Raw genomic sequence first — 6,000 nt, 5'->3', positions numbered from 1 at the left:
CCTGGACAACAGAGTGAGACCCTGTCTTGAAAAAAAAAAGAGGGAGTCTGTTCTGTTCTGTCAGTCTTATAATCTCTATTTTAACATTAACGTTGATCAGTTGTTGTGTCTAAACTGTAAAAGGGAGAGGGATAATGAGGCATGGCAGGGAACTTTATTTTTTAAGGTTTTTCTGGGTCCCCTTGGCCAAGAGAGGGTTTGTTCAGTTGGTTGGGAGTCTTAGGATTTTATTTTTAGTTTACAGGCTCCATCTACCTCCTCCACCATCTGCCCCCTCACCGTTTGCCCCTGGATTCTCCGACAGCCATCCGCTCACCTTACCTGGTCTCCTCCTGTCCCCGCACCGTTTGCCACTGCACTCTCCCGCCGCGACCGGCTCCCGGTCCCTCGTCTCCTTCTGCCCTGGCACCGTTTGCCACTGGACTCTCGTCGCGATCTGCTCACCTTCCGCACCGTTTACCGCTGGGCTCATCGTCCTTCGTCTCCTTTTGCCCCCGCACCGTTTGTCGCTACACTCTCCCGCCTCGACCGGCTACTGGTCCCTCCTCTCCTTCTGCCCCGGCACCATTTGACGCTGGACTCACACAACACGACCGGCTCACCATCCGCAACGTTTGCCACTGGAGTCTCCGGCCGCGACCGGCTGACCGTCCCTCGTCTCCTTCTGCCCCCGCACCAATTGACCCTGGACTTTCCCGCCGCCACCGACTCACCTTACCTGGTCTTCTTCTGCCCCCGCACCGTTTGCCGCTGGACTCTCGTCGCGATCTGCTCACCTTCCGCACCGTTTGCCGCTGGACTCTCGTCGGGATCTGCTCACCGACCGCAAAGTTTGTCGCTGCACTCTCCCGCCGCAACCGGCTCACCGTCCCTGTTCTCCTTCTGCCCCCGCACCCTTTGCCGCTGGGCTCTCCCGCAGCGACCCGCGCACCTTACCTGGTCTCCTTCTGCCTCCGAACCGTTTGCCGCTGGACTCTCCCTCCCCGACCGGATCACCGTCCCTCGTCTCCTTCTGCCCCGCACCCTTTGCCGCTGGGCTCTCCCGCAGCAACCCGCGCACCTTCCCCACCGTTTGTCGCTGCACTCTCCCGCCGCGACCGGCTCACCGTCCTTGTTCTCCTTCTGCCCCCGCACCGTTTGCCGCTGGGCTCTCCCGCAGCGACCCGCTCACATTACCTGGTCTCCTTCTGACCCCGCACCGTTTGCCACTGTACTCTCTCGCCGCGATCGGCTCACCGTCCCTGGTCTCCTTCTGTCCACGCACCGTTTGCCGCTGGGCTCTCCCACCGCGACCGGCTCACTGTCCCTGTTCTCCTTCTGTCCACGCACCGTTTGCCGCTGGGCTCTCCCGCAGCGACCCGCGCACCTTACCTGGTCTCCTTCTGGCCCGGCACCGCTTGCCACTGGACTCTCTCGCCGCGATCGGCTCACCGTCCCTGGTCTCCTTCTGTCCCCGCACCGTTTGCCACTGGACTCTCCCGCCGCGACCGGCTCACCGTCCCTCGTTTCCTTCTGACCCCGCACCGTTTGCCGCTGGACTCTCTCGCCGCGATCGGCTGACCGTCCCTGGTCTCCTGTCCACGCACCGTTTGCCCCTGAACTCTCCCGCCGCGACGGGCTCACCGTCCCTGGTCTCCTACCGCCCCTGCACCGTTTGCCCCTGGACTCTCCCGCAGCGACCTGCTCACCTTACCTGGTCTCCTTCTGACCCGGCACCGTTTGCCACTGGACTCCCTCGCCGCGACTGGGTCACCGTCCCTGGTCTCCTTCTGTCCACGCACCGTCTGCCCCTGAAATCTCCCGCCGCTACGGGCTCACCGTCCCTGGTCTCCTACCGCCCCGCACCATTTGCCGCTGGACTGTCCCACAGCGAGCCGATCACCTTACCTGGTCTCCTTCTGACCCGGCACCATTTGCCACAGGACTCTCCCGCCGCGACCGGGTCACCGTCCCTCGTCTCCTTCTGCCTCCGCACCGCTTGCGGCGGGACTCTCCCTCCCCGACCGGATCACCGTCCCTCGTCTCCTTCTGCCTCCGCACCGTTTGCCCCTGGACTCTCCCACAGCGACCCGCTCACCTTACCTGGTCTCCTTCTGCCCCCGCACCGTTTGCCCCTGGACTCTCCCGCAGCGACCCGCGCACCTTACCTGGTCTCCTTCTGCCCCTGCACCGTTTGCTGCTGGACTCTCCCGCCGCAACAGGCTCACCGTCCCTGTTCTTCTGCCCCCGCACCGTTTGCCGCTGGGCTCTCCCGCAGCGACCCGCGCACCTTACCTGGTCTCCTTCTGTCCACGCACCGTTTGCCGCTGGGCTCTCCCGCAGCGACCTGCGCACCTTACCTTGTCTCCTTCTGCCCCCGCACCGTTTGCCCCTGGACTCTCCCGCAGCGACCCGCGCACCTTACCTGGTCTCCTTCTGCCCCTGCACCGTTTGCCGCTGGACTCTGTCGCCGCGACCGGGTCACCGTCCCTCGTCTCCTTCTGCCTCCGCACCGTTTGCCCCTGCACTCTCCCGCAGCGACCTGCTCACCTTACCTGGTCTCCTTCTGACCCCGCACCGTTTGCCGCTGGACTCTGTCGCCGCGATCGGCTGACCGTCCCTGGTCTCCTGTCCACGCACCGTTTTCCCCTGAACGCTCCCGCCGCGACGGGCTCACCGTCCCTGTTCTCCTACCGCCCCCGCACCGTTTGCTGCTGCACTCTGGGAGGCCAAGGCATGTGGATCATCTGAGGTCAGAAGTTTGAGACCAGTCTGACCAACATGGCGAAACCTTGTCTCTACTAAAAATATAAAAATTAGCTAGGCATGGTGGTGCATGCCCGTAATCCCAGCTACTTGGGAGGCTGAGGCAGGAGAATTGCTTGAAGCAGGGAGGCAGAGGTTACAACAAGCCGAGATTATGCCACTGCACTCCAGCCTGGGCAAGAGAGTAAGACTCTGTCTCAATAAAATAACAATAATAATAATAATATTATCAATATTGGTTTCTGTGTTTTATAGATAAAATTAAAAATGTTTTACAGATGAAAAACTCAAGAAAACCACTCTGTGCCAAGGTTCAACCTAACAGGAGCCGGAGCCCTCCTGCCTGGGGTGTGTGCTTTTTCCTGCTGTGCCTTTTGCTTCAGTCGCTTTGCTGTTTGGGTCCATCTCTCACACCCAGAGAACACGTTCCCCCAGCACGCAGACCTGCCTAACAGTGTGGGCGCTTGCTGGCCTAAAGGTGGGCAGGGGTCTTGCCTGTGTGGGGGCCAGGACCCTCTCTGGAGTGCCTTGGGAACTTGGTCTCCGCACACTGATCTCCACCAGCACACACGGGGGGCTGACCTCTCAGGGCCAGATGCCATAGAAAGCATTTTAGCAAATGCAGCTCAGTCATGGATTTGAATTCCCATGTGTCATTTGAGCACCTTTGCCCTGAAAAGGAAACTTTGCTGTAAATCACAGGCCTCAAAGGAATGAAGGAAATATAAAGCAATCCTATCTTTTCTAATCCAGAGTAGGTTTTCAACAGATAACTGATCATGTCCTTTCATTTTGGTGCCACATACATTTAAATGTTTCATTCTCCTGAAAATGCTAAAGTTCTTAGCACAATCAAAAATAATAATAATGAAGAAAATTAAAAAAAGAAAAAGCTCCTTAAAGTGAGCCATGCTGAATGCCAGAGTAATGCAGGCGAATAAAGAACTTATTCACATGCCAGACCCCAGAAACGATGCTGTCTCCTCCAGTCCAGGCTGGAGTAGCCCTCCTTCCCCTGAGGACCCAGGCCACCCGCTCTGAGGCCCTTATAGATGCTCCTTTGTGTAAATTGCAGCAGGATAAACTGGACAAAGCCTCGCTTCATTCCCCAAACTCTCGCCCCTCCAAACAGTGGTCCCAACTCAGAGGATGAAAAGAGGCTGGTCAAGGATTTCCTGGACTCCGAGCCTACCTGGATTTTCCCAGGCCCCATGTTCTTCACTAGGGGTGGCTGGCAGGGCTTGCACACAATGAAAAGTTGCTTTCTTAGGATGGAGGCACTGATGTTATTGAAGGCAAGGACCTCCACTGTAAATTCTCCTTCCCTGGGAGGGTGGAAAGCACAGAAAATGAACAGATTGACATTGTTGGACATCAGGCTTTCATTCACTCTTCATACCTACCCCATCTGCAGAATTATAGTATTTGACAGCAAGTCATCCCAATGAATAAGAACAGAAGAGGCAAGGGTCACAAGATTGATTTCCACAGAGGTGTTTCATCATTTAACCAACAGACTGGCTCCCCAAGTAGCCTGTGCCAGGCCAAATACCAAACTCCCAGACTGATGTCACATGCTGTATTCAAACAATACATCCATGTGAGGGGCGTGTTGCTTCCTTCTTTGGGCAACCCTCCCCACAGCCATGGCCTGACCCCCTCTTGACAACAGAGCAAATCTATGTATTTTCCCTGTGTGATGGGTACCCTAACCCATAACAGGGACATCTTTGGGCATGGTCTTCCTGTTCTATTTCCTGCTCCATGGATCCGTTTTTCTGATCAGTTTCTCAGGGTCATAAAAACTGAGGAAGGGCAAGCTAGATCCATAGCCTGTCTGCAGGGGAGGGGAGTGGGTCACAGCTGTGGAGAGATTCAGGACAGTTGGAGGAGTGAGCTGGGTAGCTCCTGACCCAGCAGGTGGTGCTTTATTAGGAAATACATGCTTATTTTGCAAATGTTGCAACATGGATAATTACTTCTGAATTTGAAACAGAAAAATATTCCCATCAGAAGACCAGAAATTTGAGTCTGCAAGGACCAGAATATCACTTGCCATCCTGGAACTCCAGCAAGAAAGGTAGGGCCTACTGATAAGAACGAAGACTGGATGGTTGTCTCAGGTTGTCAGACAGCCTAGGGGACACTCTAGAGATGGCAGTGGAGCCACCGAATAAGCCATGTCACTTCCACAGGGCACAAAAGGGCTCCTGGAGCTACTGAGTACATCACCAGGGACCTAGGCCACCACATGCTCAATTGAGCATGCAGCAGTCTACAAGCCACTACTGCTCAATTCCTCATATGAAAATCTATTTCTGATGAAAAAGTCCCGGATCCATAGTTAGTGATGGGGCTATTCCGTCCCCATCAAAGCACAGAGAGGCTGCAGTGTGGGTTCTCGTGGAAATCCTGCACTGGGGGAAGTCTGCAATCTTTCCCTGATGCCACTGCCTACGTGAACCTCATTTTCTAGATACTTCTGCATGCTTTGATATTTCCCTATAGCAACATAAAGTTTTGATGCCAGCCTGAGGCTCAGCCTTGGCCATGGGTGTCTCCGCACTGGGGATTTGACTCACTTGGGTCCTAGAACTCACCCTAGAGGCTCGGCTGGGAGCGAGTGGTCCAGCCAGTCTGCACCTCATCATATCTCCATAATGCTCAGTAAACACAGTTAAAGGACAGAGTTCCTGCTCTTCCATATGACATCAAGGCCCTTCACAATCTGCCAACCTACACTCATCTCCCCCTTCTATACACATCTTGCCAGTCAGTCCAAACATCTCCTGTTGGCACCTCACCTATCGCCTGTGCCCAGGTGCTTGTCTGTTTGGGATCCTCTCTCCTGTTTCCCTTTGGCATGCTCCTACTCAAGATTTCACTCTCAAGGAGCCATCCTCACCACACTGCAGGCCTCCTGTGCAGCCACAGCCCCTGTACTGAAAGCAACTCTTTTCTCTTCATCTTTCCCCTGGACTAGGAACTCCTTGAGAGGCATGGCCAGGTATTATTAGTCTCTGTGTAATCATCTGTCACCTACATTGATGAAAGGCAGGTCTCTATGGGGAACCCAAGGCCTGATGCCTTAAGACTCTGATCCCAGGCGCTGTCTGTAGAGAGCACTCCCCTGCCTTGCAGTGGCTCACCTACTGTAGACATGGCTGCTGGAGCTGCTCCCCAGGCTGACGATGCCATCCCCAAAGTCCCACAGGTAGGCAACATCTGTACCGAAGTGGATCCTGCACTCAAAGG

Source organism: Aotus nancymaae, unplaced genomic scaffold, assembly GCF_030222135.1.
Source record: "Aotus nancymaae isolate 86718 unplaced genomic scaffold, 86718_ANA_hifiasm-v0.15.2.pri h1tg000076l, whole genome shotgun sequence".
Taxonomy (NCBI): Eukaryota; Metazoa; Chordata; class Mammalia; order Primates; family Aotidae; genus Aotus; species Aotus nancymaae.
Note: the sequence above shows the minus strand (reverse complement) of the source record.